The sequence below is a fragment of the Chinchilla lanigera genome, unplaced genomic scaffold (genome assembly GCF_000276665.1).
Source record: "Chinchilla lanigera isolate Chin_1 unplaced genomic scaffold, ChiLan1.0 scaffold00104, whole genome shotgun sequence".
NCBI classification, from domain to species: Eukaryota; Metazoa; Chordata; class Mammalia; order Rodentia; family Chinchillidae; genus Chinchilla; species Chinchilla lanigera.
In genome coordinates, this window is record NW_004955505.1 from 3,444,425 (window position 1) to 3,464,375 (window position 19,951).

General features: G+C 41.5%; 1 protein-coding gene and 1 pseudogene across 1 annotated transcript in view; one reads left to right on the forward strand and one right to left on the reverse strand.

Moving 5' to 3' along the window:
* Nucleotides 1-19,951, reverse strand: part of Bicd1 (bicaudal D homolog 1 (Drosophila)) — a gene marked incomplete at its 5' end in the record, with an annotated part of 213,820 nt that overhangs the window by 113,492 nt on the left and 80,377 nt on the right.
* LOC102023823 lies at nucleotides 155-1,037 on the forward strand (annotated as a pseudogene).

Genomic DNA, 19,951 nt, shown 5'->3' on the forward strand with positions numbered 1-19,951 from the left:
TTTCTGGAAGGAAGACTTACCCTGATACCAAAACCAGAGAAGGACCCAACTAAGAAAGAGAACTACAGGCCAAGCTCCCTAATAAACACAGATGCAAAAATCCTCAATAAGATACTGGCAAACAGAATGCAGCAAATCATGAAGAAGATTATACATGCCCTTTCCTATCTTGCAAGATGGTGGGCAAAAAACTAAGAAGTCAGATACTAAAGAGAAGAAACTTGATGCCAAGAAGGCTGATGCCACCAGCACTGGTAAAAAGGGTAATAAGAAAGCTAAAAAGTCCAAGAAGGGGCAGCCCCACTGCAGCTGAAATCCTGTCCTGGTTAGAGGATTGGCAGATACTCCCAATCTGCAAGGCTTCGTATAAGAGAAAGTATACAGCTGCTAAATCCAAGGCTGAGAAGAAAAAAAAGAAGAACATTCTTGCCACTGTCACAAAACCAGTTGGTGGTAAGAAGAATGGTGGTACCCGAGTGGTCAAGCTTCGAAAAATGCCTAGATACTACCCTACTGAAGATGAGCCATGGCAAGATACCCTTCAGTCAGCACGTGAGCAAACTGTGAGCCAGCATCACTCCTGGGACCATCTTGATCATCCTCACTGGTGCCACAGAGGCAAGATGGCAGTTTTCCTGAAGCACTTTACCAGTGGCTTGCTACTGGTAACTGAGTCTCTTAACCTTAATCGTGTTCCTCTGTGTACAACACACCAGAAATTTGTCATTGCCACCTCCACAAAAACTGGTATCAGCAACGTGAAAATCCCCAAATACCTCACTGACGCTTACTTTAAGAAGAAGCTGAGGAAGCCCAGACACCAGGAGGGTGAGATCTTTGACGCTGAGAAAGAAAGGTACCGGATTTCAGAGCAGCAAGAGGTTGATCTGAAAGCGGTGGGTTCACAGATTTTACCAAAAATCAAAGCTATTCCTCAGCTCTGGGGTTACCTACAATCCATTTTTGCTCTGACAAATGGAATTTACCCTCACAAATTAGTGTTCTAAATTTCTTACTAAGAACCTAATTAAACAACTTATTTTAAAAAAGATTATACACCATGACCAAATGGGATTCATCCCAGGAATGCAGGGATGGTCCAACGTATGCAAATCAATAATTGTAACACACCATATTAACAGGGTCAAGGACAAAAACCATATGCTCATCTCAACAGATACAGAAAAAGCATTTGACAAAGTCCAAAACCCATTTATGATTAAAAAAAAAACCTATAGGAAATTAGAATAGATGGTCTATCTCTCAATCTGATAAAAGCCCTCTATGATAAACCAACAGCCAAATTCATACTTAATGGACAAAAAGTGAAATCTTTCATTCTAAAACCAGGAAAAAGACAAGGATAACTCATGGCCACTTCTTTTATTGGATGCAGTCCTGGAAAAATTAGCCAGAGAAATTATACAAGAGAAACAAAAAGAATAAGGCCAGGAAAGAAAGAAGTTGAATTATCATTATGCAGATACATGATACTGTAGATAGAAGACTTCCAAAAAGTCCACCAAAAGCCTTCTAGATTAGATTTAATAACCAAATTCAATAGCATAGCTGGATACAACGTCAACGTTCAAAAATCAATGGCCTTCCTGTACATGAATAAAAAAACTCACAGAGGAGAAATTAGGGAAATAACACCTTTCAAACAGCATCCAAAAAATGAAATACCTAGGAGTCAATCTAATGAAGAAAGTGAAAGAATTCTTCATTGAAAACTACAGTAGTCTGAGAAAGGAGAATGAAGAGGATATCAGAAAAGGAAAGACATCCCTTGCTCATGGGAGGAAGAACCAATAGAGTGAAAACAGCCATACTTCCAAAATTTCTATACAGATTTAATGCAATCCTGATCAAGTTTTCAGCAGGATATCACACAGAATTAGAGAAAACAACCCTAAAATTCATTTGGAACCAGAGGATACCTAGAATTGCAAAGGCAATTCCGGGCAACCAAGGCAAGGCAGGGGACATTACAATCTCAGACTTGAAATTATACTACAAAGCTACTGTGATAAAAACAGCATGGTACTAGCAAAAAAAAAAAAAAAAAAAAAAAAAAAAAAAAAAACCTGAGGATCAATAGAACAGACTAGAAGATGCAGAAACAACTCCAGATGTACTGAGTCACCTTATCTTTGACAAAGGTTCCAAATATCTTCATTGGAAGAAAGATAGCACCTCTTTAATAAATGGTGCTGGGACAAAAGAAAACCTGGCTTTTCACATGCTGAAGACTAAAACTAGACCCATGTTGCTCACCATGTACTAAACTAAAATCAAAATGGATCAAAGATCTAAATATACTAAATCTGCTGGAAGAATAGGTAGAACTCTTGAAGATATTGGTGTGGGCAGACTTTACAAACAAAATCTAGACCACAAGGGAAATATTACAAAGAATCAACAACTGGGACCTCACCTTATTAAAAAACTTTGCAGAGCAAGAGAAATAACCAACAGAGTGAAGAGACCACCCACAGAGTGGGAAAGAATGTTTGCCAGCTACTCCTCAGACAAAGGAATACTATCTAGAGGAAGAACTAAACAAAAACAAAAACAGACTCTCCTCCCAAATTTAAAGACCCAATTTAAAAATGGGCATCTGAAATGAATAGATACCTCTTAGACGAAGAAGTAGAAACGGCAAATAAATATCTGAAAAATATTCAACATCACTGGTCATTCAAAAGATGCAAATTAAGGTAACACTGACATTCCATCTCACCCCAGCAAGAATGGCTATCATTAAGAAATCTGCCAATAACAAATGCCAGAGGGACTGTGGGGAAGAAGGAGCCCTTCTCCACTGTTGGTGGGAGTGCAGACTGGTACCACCACTGTGGAAATCAATGTGGAGATGCCTCAAAACTCTGACTAGATGTTCCATTCAACCTAGCTATCACTCTTCTTAATCTTGGAAACAAACCAAATGCCCATCAACTAATGAATGGATAAAGGTAATGTGATTTTTTAATACTCTCCCATAAAGAGTACTATTCTTCCATAAAGAAGTAAGTTTGAGACACTGCTGCTAAATGGTGCACCTTTAGGTCATACTCTTAAGTGAAATAAATCGGACACACATGTGTCAATACAACATTATTCTTCTGGTGTGAGAAACTGAAAGCATAAACAGGGACCAAAATGTATAATAGACATTGTGAAATAGGAAGAAAATGTCCAAATAGGAAGGGGAACTAGAGCAGTTGGAAGGGAAAAGAAAAACATGATGAGGAAAGAAGGAAAAAAATGGAAACAAAGCTTTTGTGAATAGGGAATGAAAGAGGGATGGAAGGGAGGGTAGGGGAATGAAAAAAAAAGAATTAAGTTATATTACGTACCAATTCCCTATAATAATATAATCATTATGTATACCTAAAATGTATCAATAAAGTTAATTACTTTTTAAAAAATAAGTAAATTCTGGGCATTAGATATTTTGTCCTAGCAATGTAAAGCTCATCTATGGCTCCTATGCTATTAGGAGCTGGGTGTGGCAGCACATGCTTCTAGTCACAGCAGTCTGGGAGGCTGAGGAAGGAGAAGCACAAGTTACAACACATCCGGGGCAACTTAGTAATGTAGCAAAAGCCTGTATCAAAATAAAATATAAAAGAGACTAGAGACACAGCGTAGTGTGAAGGACCCCACAGCGTAGTGTGAAGGACCCAGGTTCAATCCCCAATACCGCATCCTCCCAGAAGCCTCAGGAGACACAAGGCTCCCTTGGCAGTTAAAATAAAATGTGATCACTGAGAAGCTTGAGTACGAGCTCTTGAACTGCATCTACTATGTCCATTGAGTAACTGTGCAACACTAGGCAAGTTATGTAACATTCTGCACCTCAGTGTTCTCATCTGTAAAACAGGGGTAATAATAACTTCTATTTCATAATGTTGCATGTGACATAATTTATAAAATTGTGTGCTTTATATATTTGTATTTCACTGTATGCCAACTGTAACTCAGTAAAACGTAAGATAATAAATTACCAGAAAAATTAGAAAATAATGATAAAAATACAAGCCCCAATTTTTATTATTAAATTGACAAAAAAAACCCTCAATAAACTTGATCAGAAAAGATTATAAAAACTGTGCCATTATTTAAAGTATGATTAAAATACACTGTAGTTATCTTGATGCAGTATTAAAGGAAAGAATTTGCAAATCAGCACTGCTCCCCAGATACAATTAGAGTGGCACTGTCCCGGGCTACATGCACAACCATTCCCTGAGCGGTGCTTTCCGTGGCGGAACTGTCAGAGTCACCCGGGGTGATTTAAAAAAAAAAACACAGGGGGCTGAGGCTGAAGGCCAGGGGCGGGACATGTGCTCAGCACGCGCAAGGCCCTAGGTTCAATCTCCAGCAACAACAACACCAGCAGAAAACGGAGGTTCCATCTCCAAATATTTTGAACTAACTTACTTGGGATGGAGATCGGGAACACTCTTGGTTCAAGGCAGATTGGGGTCCATGTTTTTTCCTAGCACCCCTAGAGCAACTACATAATGCAGTAATGCCTGGGCTGACGAATGCGTCTGTTTGCAAACAATTTGGTTCCCAAACAAAAGTGTTTGGCAAAACTTTGCTTCCATTTGCAAACTCCGTATTGGGTGACAACGTAACCATCCTCCCCACACAAACAAACGCAGCCATCTCCCCTCAAGTGACAAAGTAAGTTTGTAAACCAAGGTACCACTGTAATTCTGTTTGAGTAGCTAGGCCCAAACAACTTCCGTCTTTACAGTCTAACAATGTAGTAGTAGCTGTTTTTAAAACTGCATGAACAATTGAAAGAAAATAATACTTTTATTTCATTCATAAACAACCGTAGTTACTTCCTAATGGGATGTGGGCACCTATTGGCACCATGCAACTTCTCAAGCCCTGGAATCGGACTGGATGCCACCAGCCTGCTTTCCTGTTCCATGCTGATTTTATCTTGAAGTATCTGCTTTTTTCTGCAGCAACCACTGAAAGTCCAGCTTTGTACCCTAGAAAGAAAGCACAGGCTACCGTGAAAACTGCCCGGACTGCCTTGAGCCAGCAGTTCACATTGTGTCCAACGCATGCATGTGTCACTATGGTCCCTCGAATATTTAAAGAATCCCACAGTCCTCTGAGGGCTCGCTGTGGAGCTCAGAATACGATGGCACACCTTTGCAAACCCCAGGTGTAGGGAAGAGCCAGGTGCAAGTCTTTCTTTGTAACCCTAGCAGACCTCAGGCCAGCAGCCGAGTGGCCAGGCTACGGACGGGAGCGGCAGCAATTCTTCATGATCAGGCCTCCAAGTCTTCCAAAGCAGCTGTCCCCACTCACACCGCCCATTCACACCGTCCCCAGCGGTGCCCAAGAGCCCTCCTGCTACACATTCTTACTGCTGAGGGGATTAAATTACTGCCACCCCAGAGTCTGTGAACTAGCACTGCCTGGCAGTTTTAATCTGCATTTCTCTGATTACAGAGATTAGCACGATTAGCCGTTCACATTTCCTCTTCTGGGAAGCTTCTTTACAAAGCTTTTGCTCCTTTTTCCCCACACTGCTTTTCCCCCTTTATGAACTGATCCGTTTTATGGCTGACCGTTACCTTCCCTGAGTTCTTATGGCTGATTTTCTCACTCATTCTGCAACGCTTTTGATAAAGGATGGCTTTTTTGTTTCCTAAATTTCTGTCCATTAGGTCCATATATGGAAAATATTTTCTGCAGTGTGTGGCCTCCCGAACCCCTGACTCGTTAGTCGGGCTTCTGATAAAGCCAAGGGCTTGCCTGTAAGTGGTATAACAGCCACGCCTTCCTCCTGTGGCGTGGCATTATTTTCATCTCATGTAAGCAACCCTTCGCTCTCTCAAGGTCATAAAGCTACTCTCCAGCATTTTCTTCCAAAAGTTTAAAGGTTTTTCATTTTATATTGAAGTCCCTTAACCCACCTGAAATTGATTTCTGTGGGTGGAATGAAGCACTGATCTATTTTTATTACTTTCTGTATGAATAATCAATTTCCCTTGCGCCATCTAATGCACTCCCTTCTTTCCCCACCGACGTTGACTTCCACGTCAGCCATAAACCCGAGGGCCGTAAGTGTGTCTGTGTCCAGACCATCCCATAACGTTCCACTGTGCTGCAGAAGGCACTGAAGTGAGGAGCAGCTCCCCTGAGGAAGAAGGGTGCCTTACATCATCTATACAGTACTTTACCCATTAAGCCATTTGCATGTCCAACCACCTACATCAAGCTAGATATCATGACTAAGGTATCCTAACGGCAAGCTACAGACAAAGCAGCATGTTTATACAAAAGAAGCAAAGCCATATTGATGCTGAATTTAATCAGTGAATGTTTAAAACATAGAATTTTTCCCTTTACGTAATTAATAGATAAAAGTTATTCTGCAAAGCAGAAAAAAAATTACCCTGTATCACTTTTGTGCTCCTACTCCCACAACGTAGATTAAGTTCAAGATCTCTGAATCTCTGCCCACCATTGCATGCTCCAGCCTAAAGGTCATGAACATTGTTTCTCATTCATTTGTGTTTGGGCCTCAAACTAGAAAGCAGTCTTTCATCCTGGAAATGTCTCACAAAAGGACCCCATCTGCCCAGGCTGACAGCCACCCACTTCTTCTCTCCTGAATCCCTCCGCAGGTTCCTAGTTTTTCTCTTTGTTGGCAGTGGGACACATGTCAAGAAGTCTTGGGATCAAAAATGCTGGACTGGGCTGGTGATGCAGCTCAGTGGTAGAGCATTTGCAGCAGGTCCTAGGTTCAATACCCGGCACTAAAAGAAAAGAGTTTGACAATAACCGTCCCATCATTATTGTCTATGGCCGATGTTATTTGTGAGGAGTCCCATCAGCTTCTCTCGGCTGGGTTAGAAGCTGGTCTCCTGTTACCACAGCCACCCTCCAAATACAGAGACTTCAAGAATCAGCACCAGCAAGAATGCGTGTGCTCAGCAAGACTCCCCGGAAACCGCCTGAAGCAGAGTTCGTCCATTTGCAGCACATCTGAAACGCACTCATTTTCGGAATGCAATAACCAGAGACAAATTCTCCAGACGTCTCACAGATCACGTTTTTTGGAGCAAGTATGTATAAAATAGAGGTAAACTATTTGCGGGGAGGTGTTCTTGTCCAATGAGTCTTTGTCATTAAAGTGTAGAAGGAAGGAAATTATTTCCTAAGTCATCCTGAGTTATATTCTGGGTTCCTAAGTATAAAAGTCACATTCCTTTGCCCAACTAAAAAAAAATCAAAACTCTCCCCTTACAAAATTTTCTTTTTTCTCTTTTTTGTTCTCCCTTTCTGCCATCTTGCTTTCAAACAAAAACTCATTGAGTTCCCGTGTATACAGTGCCAAGTTGCTGGCTTCATTATATTGTACGAAGAAATCTGGAGGCTTTATTCATACACAAGTTTTGTATAATAGCAAGTCTGTCCATCTAAAGGACAACTTATTAAGCCATTCATTGCATTCAGCTCAAGAACACAGACTGAAACCAGCTGAGGCTGTGACCTCCCTAACGTCCTCCTATATAAGAGGAATGTTGCAGAGGATATTATTCTAGTTCAGGGCTCAGAAAAGGAAAGCCTTGTCTCAAAAGAACAAACCATAAAAGTGAGATTTTCTTCTGCGGAAAGGGTTATTTCATACTACTCCAGAAAAAAGAAAACAAAATACATTGGGTCTTTTGAAAGCCAAAGAAAAAACTAATGAAGACCATTCCTGATTATGAAGTTATTAGCAAAAAGCAGTATTGACACAGAATTATGAGCATGATTGAGGTTTCCTTAAAATTCAGTTGTGACTAGGACGGAGGAGATCAGTAAAGCAACTTATTAAGAAAAGAAGCGTATTTCCTGGACAGAGGAAATTTGTCTCAGAGTACTTCCATTCTTCCTTGTTAGTAATATGAAATAACCGCACATTTTGGATGTATGTTTCTTGTCCTCATATAATGTGATTTTCACTACAATCTTAAAACACTGCCAGAGTGTAAAATGATTACTTATTGTAACAGATAACATGATTTCCCATTTGCACACAAGGGTGAGGGGTCTGCCAGTACCCAGAGCGGGTGGCAGAACTTATCCAAGTGCTCCCTGCTGACTGTAGCAGACCTGCAGAGAGAAACCAGAAAGTAAGACGCTAAAAAGAAACATTTGGAAGATAAGAAGCTGCTGCTCTGGACGTACAGGAAATGAGGTTTAAGCAGAGTAAGAAATGAGCTTGTTTAGCCAAAATGACAAGAAAACCCCATCCAATTATCTCTGTCTTTTTTTTTTTTTTTTTTTTTTTTTTGAGATAGGGTCTGGCTGTGTAGTTCAGAGTGGCCTTGAACTCACAGCAATCTGCCTGCCTCCGCCAGAGTGCTGGGATCACAGGCATGCACCAACCACACCCGGTTTGTCCTCCTTTGCTACTGGGGAAGGGACAGGGAGTTGTGACACGATATCCACTGTTCTCCCTCACAATGGAGAATGCGGAATGCAGTTTTGGGGTGACAGTGTCCTTGACCTCCTCAGCTTCCGGGAGGACACACACAAATGTGAGCAGGAGTTAAGTGGCTGGAAGCCAGAAAAGGTCTTCAAAGTGAGTTGATTCACCCAAGGGATGGGTACTTCTTGCCACTGCATAGAACACAGATGTGATGGCTGGAGCAGCAGGATGCCTTGTGGCTATGAGGAAACTTTCAGCATGAAAGTCAGCACTAAGGGTAGGAAGAAAGAACTTGAGAGGGAACCTGGACCCCTGTGGCCATGACTGTCAGATCAGCCCCAAACTACTTAGCACTGGACTTCTTTTATGTTTAAGCCACTCCTCCTTGAGTTTTCTATAAAATGTGGCTGAATCCTAACCCAAAGTGTTGTATCCCATATAATTCTAACTTCTTATTATCCTCAATGTAGCTTTTTTGCCCAAAAACTTCCAAGAGTTCCTAATAAATTTTGTTCTAACTCGTAACTCGGCCATGCATCTTTGACTGGCCTCAGACTCGTGCCTTTACTCTCGGACCCACAATGAGCGTAACATGGACCTCTGCAGGGTGCACAACAGATCCTGCAAACGTAAGGAAGTGCGTCTCAGTCGAGGCGGAAACGAGCAGCAGATGCTCTCTGCCTGAGATGGCCCGGGACAGGACACGGGAAGGGACAACGGTGTCTAGAATCAGTTTCATCCAGAAACTGATGAAAACAGGGCTTGAACCTAACATCCCTTTGTGATACTGGTCTAAGAAAATGAGTGAATTGGCCAAAAGTAAGCGAGGAGTGACAGGTTTCCCAAGTGCCTTGGAGGAAGGGCACTCTTACTGAGAGGGAATCGGAAACTGTAAGGGCTGGGGAATCGCTCACAGAAAGGCAGGCCCTGGCTGGGTGGGGTGGCACGCGCCTGAAATCCCTGCAGTCGGGAGTGGAGGCAAGAGGATCACAAGTTCAAGCCCACCCTGGGCAACGTAGCAACTTAGTGAGACTATCTCAAAACAAAAATAAAAAGGGTGGGAATACAGCTTCGTGTGAAGGACTCGGGTTCAACCCCCAGTACTGTAAAAGGGAAGTGTGTGTGGGCGGAGGGTGTACAGACTAATAAGCAACAGCAACCAGCTATAAAGCAGGACACTCAGCTCTGTCAGACTGGACAACCGCAGCGTCTCATCACCAACTAATGCGCCATTCACCCCTGACGGCAGCTCTGTGGTTCGGGGTCATTCCAGCCTCTTGTTATGTTTGTATTTTAAGAGCATTTCTTTAGGGATAATTGGCCCTTTCTCCAAAATCATCCTTACTAAAGACCGTATAACAGAAATACGATGTGTGCTTGGTACCCAGTTTCTGAGTCACACGCAGCCGGCAGGAGAAGGCGATAAAGGTGGGACTGTGGACGGTACAGAGCGCTCAGGTGCACTAAGGCTACAGATGCCAAGCGCTGCCGGGTGGAGGCCCCTCTGAAGGGTCCTAGCTGGCTATCTTGAGGTGTCCAGACTTCAGCAGCTTAATCCCAACTCTTACAGAACAGTTACGGCGGCGGCTTGGTTCACAGACCTCATTCGTCCCACAGACTCTGGAAAAGACAGCCACGCTCTTGTCACCCGCTGCAGAGTTTGCAAGTTTGTGAACCAAAGTGTTTCGTGAACAAAAGTGCTCTGAACCGAGGTACTGTGTTAACCTTGAAGCTACACATACTAATCGGTCGCCATAAAAACTGTCTTCCACCCTTTGTACGTAGCATCCCTGGTAAAGAGCCTAAAATCCTTCGTCAGTAAGAAAACAGCACTCTTTGGTTTCCACTGAGTCTAATTTTAATACACTGATAATCACAAACAGGTTGTTTCTTCAAACCAATCATAACTTAAATTTTTCTCTCACAGGCCCCTAACTTTCCATCCAAACCAGTATCTTCAACAATGCTTTCAGCTTTTAGGGGCAATGAGAGAACTGGGGTTTGAGATACACACATTAAAAATATAAGGAAAACCTCAAAAGGGAGAGAAAACTTTTCTTTGAATGACTGATGCATGGATTTTCCCAATATGAGTAAACGTGGCTGGTAAACTTCTTAGTATTTAGTAACAAAGAAGAACTGCGTGCCATCAAGTTACGCAACATGATGACACAATATACATTTAGGTGGTATAATGATTATACAATCAAGTTAATTCAATTAATTCACCAACCATACTTACCATTTGTGCGCATGAGTGCGTATGTTTGTGGACGCTTGAAGTCTGTTCGCTCATCCAATTTCAAGTCTACAATGCAGTATTATTAACCACATTCATTACGCCCCAGAACTTACTCACCTTAGAGCTGGAAATCTGTACCCTTTCTCCGGCATCTCCGCATCTGCCTGCTCTCCACTCCTGACAACCACTTCCTCCCTTCCGCCTCTAAGGAGTTCAACTGAAGATTCCACACACAAGAGAGGTCGTAAAGTATTTGAATCACATGTCTTGATCATTCACTCATCAACAGGCGCTGAGACTGTTTCCACAGTTTGGCTATTCACCAATAATGCTGCAACGAACGTGAGGTGTAAGTGTGTCTTCGAAATACCCGTCCCGTCTTCTTAGGATCTATACCCAACAGTGGGGCTGCTGAATCTATGGTAGTTCTGTTTTTAATTCTTTGAGGAACCTCCATACTGTTTCTCAATGGTTGTGCTAATTTACATTCCCATCAAAAGACATCAACAGTGCCCAAGGATTCTCTTTTCTCCATATCCTTGCCAACACTTGTTTTGTTTTGTTTTGTTTTGAGACAGGGTCTCACTATGTAGCCCAGGTTGGCCTTGGACTCACAGTAATCCTCCTGCCTCAGCCTCCTAAGTGCTAGGACGACAAGTGTGTGCCACCACGCTTGGCCAGTACTTGTTATATTTTATCTTTCTGGGGCTGGGGATTTAGCTTAGCAGCAAAAGCGCCTGCCTGGCATGCGCAAGGTCGTGAGTTCGGTTCCCAGTACCGGAGAAAAACAAAACAAAAAAAAATTTGTCTTTCTGACAGAAGTCATCCTAACGATGTGACGTGGTAGTTCTTGATGGGTTTGCATTTCCCTGATCTCTACTGATGTTGAGCACCTCTCCTTGAGCTGTTGCTCATTTTTATGTCTTCTTTGTGAAAAGGTCTACTCAGATCTTTTGCTTATTTTTCATCAGATGATTTTTTTTCTTGCAGTTGAATTGTGTGACTTTCTTACATGTTTTGGCTTCTAAGTCTTCATTGGATGTATGGTTTGCAAACATTTTCTCCCATTTCACAAGCTGCCTCTATGATTCCTTTACCGTGCAAAATGATTTTTAACCAGTTCTGCCCCATTTATTTATTTCTGCTTTTGTTACTTGTGCTATTATGGCATCCCTGAAACCTCATCATAAAACCACTGTCAAGGGGGCTGGGGATTTAGCTCAGCGGCACAGCGCCTGCCTGGCAAGCATGAGGTCATGAGTTCGATTCCCGGTACCAGAAAAAACACAAAAAAAACAAAAACAAAAACAACCCACTGTCAAGGAGCATTTTCTGTTTTTCTTCCAAGAGTTTTATGGTTCCAGATCTTACAGTTAAGTCTTTAATCCACTTCAAGTTAATTATTGTATGTGGTCTAAGGTGAGGGTCCACTTCCATTCCTTTGTGTGTGAATATCCAGTTCCCATTAAGAGCTGAGCCTTTCTGCACTGTGTTATGAGTGCCCTTGCCAGAGATTAGGTGACTAGGTTAGGCGAGGTTACTTCTGAGCTCCATATTCTGCTCCACTGGTCTTTGTTCCTGCTTTTATCCCATTCCGTATTGTTCTGATCACTACAGCTTTGGAACAGAATTTGAAATCATGATGTGTGATGCCTCTGGCATTTCCTTCTCAAGATTGCTGAGGGAGAGAGGGAGAGACAGACAGGCAGGCAGGCAGGCAGAAAACACAAATTTCAGGATTATTTTCCCACTTCTGTGGAAAATGGTATTGGAATTTTGACAGGGACTACTTGGAACATGGAGACTGCTTTGGGTAGTATGGACATTTGAACAACATTAATCCTTCCAACCCGTGAACACAGGCTATCTTCCCATCACTCGTGTCTTCCTCAGCCTCTTCCATCAGTGTCCGGTAGTTTTCAGGGTAGGTATTTCAGCCCCTTGGTTTACTTTACTCCTGAGTATGTATTCCTAAGTATTCTTTTTGATGCTACTGTAAATGAAATTGTTTAAAATTTCTTTTTCTGATAACATTTTATAGAAATACTGCCAATTTTTGTATGTTAATCCACCAATTTTAGTGAATTGCATATTAGTTCTAATGCCTTCTGGGGAGTCTTTAGATACTTCTGTAGCTAAGATCCTGTCTTCTGTAAACGTAGAATATTTACTTTTCCCTTCCTAACTTGGATGCCTTTCTTTGTCTTGCATAACTGCTCTAGGCAAGGATTTCCGTATTACAGCGCATAAAAGCGGTGCTACAGGACATCCTCACTTTGATTCTAGAGGAAAAGCTTTCAGCTTTCCATTGAGTATGATGCCACCTGTGAGCTGGCTATGGTTTTTATTATGTTGTAGCACATTCCTTCTCTGAGTAACATGTTGAGTTTTCAACGTGAAAGGATGCTGAATTCTGTCAAGTACATTTCATCTACTGAGATTATCATATATCTTTATCCTTTATTCTGTTAATACAATATATCACCAAAATTTGCATATTCTGAACCCTCTTTGCACCCCAGGGGTACATCCCACTGCTGCATTAGGTTTGCTAGTACTTGGCTGAAGTTTTTTGCACCATCTGTATTCATCAGGAATATTGGCCTATCATTTTTTTTTCCTGTAGTGTTCTTATCTTGGTATGAAGATAACGCTGGTCTCATAAAATGAATTAGGAATTCATCAGCTTTTTGTCTTCAATGCTTTGGAAGAGTTTGAGAAAGACTAGTAGTATTTATTGGTGCCTGGTAGAATTCCCCAGTGAAACCCTCTGGTCCTGGGCTATTCTTTGCTGGTAGATTTTTCACTGATCTATTCACATTATTATTGACCAGTTCAGATGTGTTATTTCTCCAAGATTTAGTCTTGGTAGGTGTTCTATTTCTAGGGATTGATCCGTGTCTCCCAGGTTACCCAATCTGCTGGCATATAATTGTTCACAGTAGTCTCTCCTGGTCCTGTCTTATGTCTATGGTCTCAGCTGTAATACTTTCTTTTTCACTTAAAATTTTACGTGTTTGAGTCCTATCTCTTTTTTTTGTTAATCTGGCAAAAGACTTGATTTTTTAAAAAAAACAACTCATAGTTTTGTTCATCTATTAATTACCTTTCTACTGTCTGATTTATTTCTTCCTAAACTATTACCTCTTTCTTCTGCTGACTTTGGACTCTGCTCTTCTTTACCCAGCTGTGTGAAGTGTGAAGCTGGACTGTACCTGAGCCCTTCTTAATGTAGGCAGGCATATGGCCTCTCCTGTAGCTAGAGTATTGCTGAATCCTGTTTTGGGCCAATCTGTCTTTTGATTGGGGATTTAAAATAATTACTGACATGTAAAGACTTTTAATTCTGTTAACTGTTTTATGGTCTTTCTTCCTCTCTTGCTCTCTTTATGATTTGTGTGTGTGTGTGTTTTCATAGTAATACGTTTTGCCTCCTTTCACTACCTTTTGTATAGAAATAAAAGTTACTGTACTAGAGTTTTTTTCTGTGTGGTCATCAAGGGTCTTAAATAAAACATTTCACAACATTCTCTTTTAGGCTGATGACTTCAATCCTACCCAAACCCATACACTTTGACATCTCCCCCATTTAATGCTATCAACTCACATTTTACATCTTCTCATATTGGTGATCCAATAACAAATTATTGTGTGATCATCCTTTTTAATAATTTTAGAGCACACACCTGTAATCCCACCACTCGGGAGGCTGAGGAAGGAGGATCACTGTGAGTTTGAGACCAGCCTGGGCTACAAATTGAGCTCAAGGCCAGCCTGAACTGCATAGCAAAACCCTGTCTCAAAAAGACAAACTAATGATAATAACAACAACAATAATAATTTTAATAATTTTTATTCAAGAGTGAAAGTGAACTTCTAATACCCAGTTTCACACGGCTGGTCCCTCATACATTGCTTGACAGCCACACATTTCTCCTGGGTTTTACCCATGTCGCACGCACCACATTTCCGATCCGCCACCACAGTCAGTGCGGACACGGCAGGGGTAGAAACGAGGGGACAGAGGTCAGGGAGAAGAAAAGGACAAAGACTCAACAGTGGGCGAGGCTCAGCAGAGCGGGGCATCCCACTGTCTGCTTTGCACATTATTTGGTAATTTCCTTTCATTGAGAATCTGAGTATCTTTTTAGTTTACATCAAATGTTCCCACATCAAAACGGGTTTGCAAATCACTAGACCATAAATGCCACGGCACTCTTTCTCCTAGTTACTTCTTAAAGGTACATCCTAAGTTCTAACTCTAGAACCTCAGCAGGCTGCTTTCAGATCCATGATTCCATTTTCACAAAAAAACTGTGAACCTCAAAACAGCTTTTCTATCAAGCTTCATAAATAAACTGAACTTGAAAATAACTTTCCCTTATTTAAAATCAAAGAGCGAAGCTATGGGTGATGATGGTACTTAGTGAGAAAGCACAAGGAAGTTAACTTTGAAACAAGTGATTTAAGAATTCAGGGTGTAGGGTAAAAAATATGACACATGAGAAAGTATTTTGAGCTGAGAATGGTGGTGCACACCTATAATCCCAGCACTCCAGGAGGCTGAGTCAGGCAGGTCACAAGTTCAAGTCCATCCCAGTCAATTCAGCAATTTAGCAAGAGCCTGTCTCAAAATAAAAAACAAAAAAAGGCTGAGGATGGAGGTCAGTGCAAAGGCCCTGGGTTCATCGTTAGTTCAAAGAGAGAGACAGAGAGAAAGCATTTTGCAGTTAGCAGTCTCAAGAGCACAGTAAACAAAGAACATAAGCAACAGGCACAGATTTCTGCTTTCTAGTCAGTATGCACGCTGTGCTTCTTGTCTAACTAACTGTGTTTTTTAAATGCTGTAAGATCAGGGAGCCTCTGTGACATACAACTTCAAACTCTGAGGCTCTACCCTACAACTGTAGGGCTATGTATGTCTGTGACACAACACTGAATTTCTCAGAATGTATATTATATCAAATTGTTTTACATAAAGTTGTAAATTTTTTGACACAAAATGATTTTACCCACCCACCTGTCATACTTAATCCAATGTCTAAGACTTCACTAATCTTGTTATAATTAACTTTATCAACAAACTGTAAGGATTCTCCTGCTAGTCAGGAAAAATACCGAGACTCACATACAAGGATATTTTACTGTAGCTAGTAAAATAAAGTGCCGTGTAGAGCAGATTAATTTTCAGCACCACCGTGCATGATGTCATTCTTCCACACACCTGTCAAGTGTTTGCCCAGGTGAACAATATATTGTTCTAATAAGACAGCTGTTTCCCCAGAAGAGCAAACTGTTTGTCCTGGTAAAATTGATTTGCAAGAATTTCCTAAAGTAAACACTACCATTATTTATGAATTTACTTTCTTGTCCTCCTGGGCAAGAAACTTCCAGAACAAAGAATTAAGTGTTGTGTATACGCCTAGGCTCAATGCTACAATCTTGCACTCCACGGGTGACTAAAATGTGGTTAAGGAGAAAGAAAAAGAAAAGAAACCTGACCCAGGGCTCTGTCTCATCTGAGGCTCTCTCCGTTACCTCCCTCTGCTCTGGCTCTGAACTTGCCCTCAAGCACAGAGGAACATGGGTAAACAGTCCTACACCACCTTTGAACGGTTCCTGGCATCCAAAGCATCTCTGTCTGTGAACACACAAACTCCCACAAAGACCCATGCGCAGAAGTGTCAGCTCCGGTACATCTCACACACTTTCCAATGAAAACATTTAGAACTCAGTGTGGTCTTTTTTGTTCCAAATGTATTTATATCAGTAAGGGAAACTACACTTTGCCAAAAATGTCCATTCCTCCTTTTGTTCTCCTGCATTCTAGATTTGGAAGCTATTAACACGAACCCTCATGCCAACCTGCACTAGTAAACACTAGCACTTCCGTCTAGCACTTCCGTCTCTTAACTGTCACTAGTGAAACACTATGCAAAGTTGTGATTTTCTGTTTATGATTCTTCCTCATCAAGGGAAGATGAAGTTCAGGTAACATGTCTCTCAGTCACCTTCCCGTCCCTGAGAAGTACCTGACGCCCACAACTTGATGGAAGAGAGGTTTACTTTGGTCCATGATTTCAGTCCTTGGCTGGCTAATAACAACCATAGTATCTCAGGTGATTTAATACAAAAAAGGTTTATTTGCTCTGATGTTCAAAGTAGACGTTTCTGGTCCCATGAGATAAACGTCCTCTAAGCGATGATCTGGAGAAACAGGCCCCTCTGAATTCACCCCTCCAAGGGAGGGAAGGAAGGAGGCAAACTTGGGAGTGTGAGCATGTTTTATTTTGCCAGATGTTTGCACATCACATCTGGAAATGCCATACATCGTCTGCCCCCAACCCCTGGACCGCAGAGGTGCAAAGCGGCTGAGAAGGCTGGCTCCCTGTGGCCAGAGCGAGGCAAGGAAACGGTGTGCCGAGACCAGAGCACTGTCCCTGCCACGGAGGCGCGCCGGCTTTCAGACCTCACTAAGCACACACCCAGCATTCGTTTACAGCGCGTGTCAGATTGCTTAACGGGCAGACTGTTCTCCGTGAAAACTACTCACGGGCCCTCACCGTGGAAGGCCTGTGCACCTGCATCGGGCCAGCCTTGTGACTTGGTGGGTCCCTCTTGGGCAGGACCGCCCGTCTCCCTGGGGCCACCTAGTGACGTGTAGGAGGCACAGTGCTGTGGGTCAGATCCAATGTCCAGGGCAAGCCTCACACGGACACAGCGGGCCTTTCGGAAGGGGACTAGAGCACGGGGGTGTGGCATTTATCAGAGGATTAAGGTACCAATTCAATCTGAATGTGCTGTCAGACGGGCTTGCGGGTGGGGTGAGTGAGTCACTAGGGGCGTGACCTGGGAGGATGTATTCTTTAAAAAGCCTTATTTGTATCAATACACATTTGGGGTACCAGAGGGAGGTGGAACGTGCATGTAGCACATCTTAACTCCTTTTTCATCTGCTCCTCCACCCTCTGTACACTGTTTCCCATCCCCTTCACAAAAGATATAGCTCCTGTTCGCTATCATCTGTCTTTTAGATCGCTATCTTTTGCTTTTTAATTTATTTATGTTGAGTTTCTCTCATAATAGAAACCATGAGATATTTAAGCTTATTTGCTGATTTATTTGACTTAACATTATTGTCTCAAGGTGCATCTATTTTCCTATTAAAAAAACCCTCAAATTTATTCTTGACAGAGTAGTACTCCATTTTATATATATCTTTATCCATTCACCTGTTGATGGACATATTGGCCACTTCCAAAGTTTAGTTGTTATAAGTTGTGCTGCTATAATCATGGGTATGCAGCAATTGTAATACGATGTCTTCAACTCTTTTGAGAAGATATCTGCAAGGGGGATAGCTGGGTTGAATGGAATTTCTAGTTGTAGTTTTCCATACTGACTTCCATAGTGGTTATACTAGTTTACATTCCCTCCAACCATGTAGATGGGGTCCTTTCTCCCCCACAGTCTCACTAACATTTTTCATCACTTGATTTCTTGACGGTGGCCATTCTTTCTGGAGTAAAACAGAATCCCAGTATTGTTTTAATCTGCATTTTTATAGTAGTCAGAGACACTGAATGTTTTTTCATGTATTTACCGGCCATTTGTACTTCTTTTTCTAAGAAGTATCTATTCATTTCTGCTGCCTATTTTTTTTATTAAGTCTCTTATTTTGGGAGAGTCTAATTTTTGAGAGTTCTTCACATATTCTAGGTATTAGTCTTCTGTCCAAGGAATATCTGGCAAAACGTTTTTCCCATTCTATAGGTTGGCCCTTCACTGTTGACTGTTCTCTTTGCTGTGCAGAAGATTTTAAGTTTGGTACAACCCCATTTGTTGATTCCTGATGTTATTTCTTGTATCATTATTCTATTCAGAAGTCCTTCCCTATTCCTATGTCTTCAAGAATTTTACCTATTTTATCTTTCAGCGGATTAAGTGTTTTGGTTTTAACATTTAGGTCTTTGATCCATTTTGATTTTAGCTCAGTATATGATGAGAGATATGGGTCTAGATTCAATCTTCCACACGCGTACAGATGGTTTTCTGAGCACCGTTTTTTAAAGAGGTTACCTTTCTAACACAGAGACAGAAATGGAGGGAGCGACTCCCTTCCTTTCATTCAATAATAAACACAACACCAGGGCTAGTGATTACCCCTGTTTAAACTCAGGAGGTCTCGATGTCCAGGGTGGCAGATCATCAACACCAGTAAGAGCTGCAATGGGAGGCACTAGTCAGACACATCTGACCACCACGGAGGGCACCTGGAGCTTAGAGGCGTCTGACTCTTTAAATACTGAGTTACTGAGGGTTCCTGTTCCTTATCCTCTTCCTTTTTCCCTTTGCCCTACTGCCTCGTCCTGCTGCTAATGTAAACGTAGTAAATGTAGTTACTGTACTACTTACGACAAGGTGTACGCTTCGCAATTCTTTCCTTGTCATACACAAGAACTTGAACTATTTTTGGCCTATTCAACTGTAACATTTCTGCCAACTATGTTTTTGCCCTCTTTGTCAAGGATCAGAAGGCAGAATGCATATGGGGCTGTCTCTTCATCTTCTACTCTGTTAAACTGATCTGCATGTCTATGTATGTGCCAGAACCACGCTGTTTTTATCACTGTAGCTTTGTAACAGAACTTGAAATCTAGGATTGTAATGGTTCCTGCTTTGTGCTTGTTGCTCCGGATTGCTTTTCCTATTCTGGGTCTCTTCTGGTTCTACAAAAATTTCAGGATTTTTTTTCTCTAGTTCTACAAGGAATACTATTGGTATTTTTACCAGGACTGCATTAAATCTACACATCAGTTTTGGCAGTATGGCCATTTTCATAATATTTATTCTGCGTCTCCAGAAAAGGTGATATTGCTCCATTTTCTGATGTCCTCTTGCATCTTTTTTTTTTTAAGCATATACTAGTTTTCACTGGAGAGATCTTTCACTTCCTTTTCCTTTGTTAGGTTAATTTTGGAGTATTCACTTTTTCTTGAAGCTACTGTAAATGGTATTGTTTTCCTAATTTCTTTCCCAGTGGGCTAGTTATTAGTGTACAGGAATGCTATTGTGTGTTGAGTTTGTGTACTGCTACCTTGCTGATTTTTTTACAGAGAAAAAAATAAAACAAAACTTCAAAACAAGGCAACTGGAGGGTAACAATGGTTAGTACACTGTGTACTGTTATCTTTAAATTAGTTACTCAGAATACAAGATATAGGCATTTGACTGTCCAAACAATATTAGCA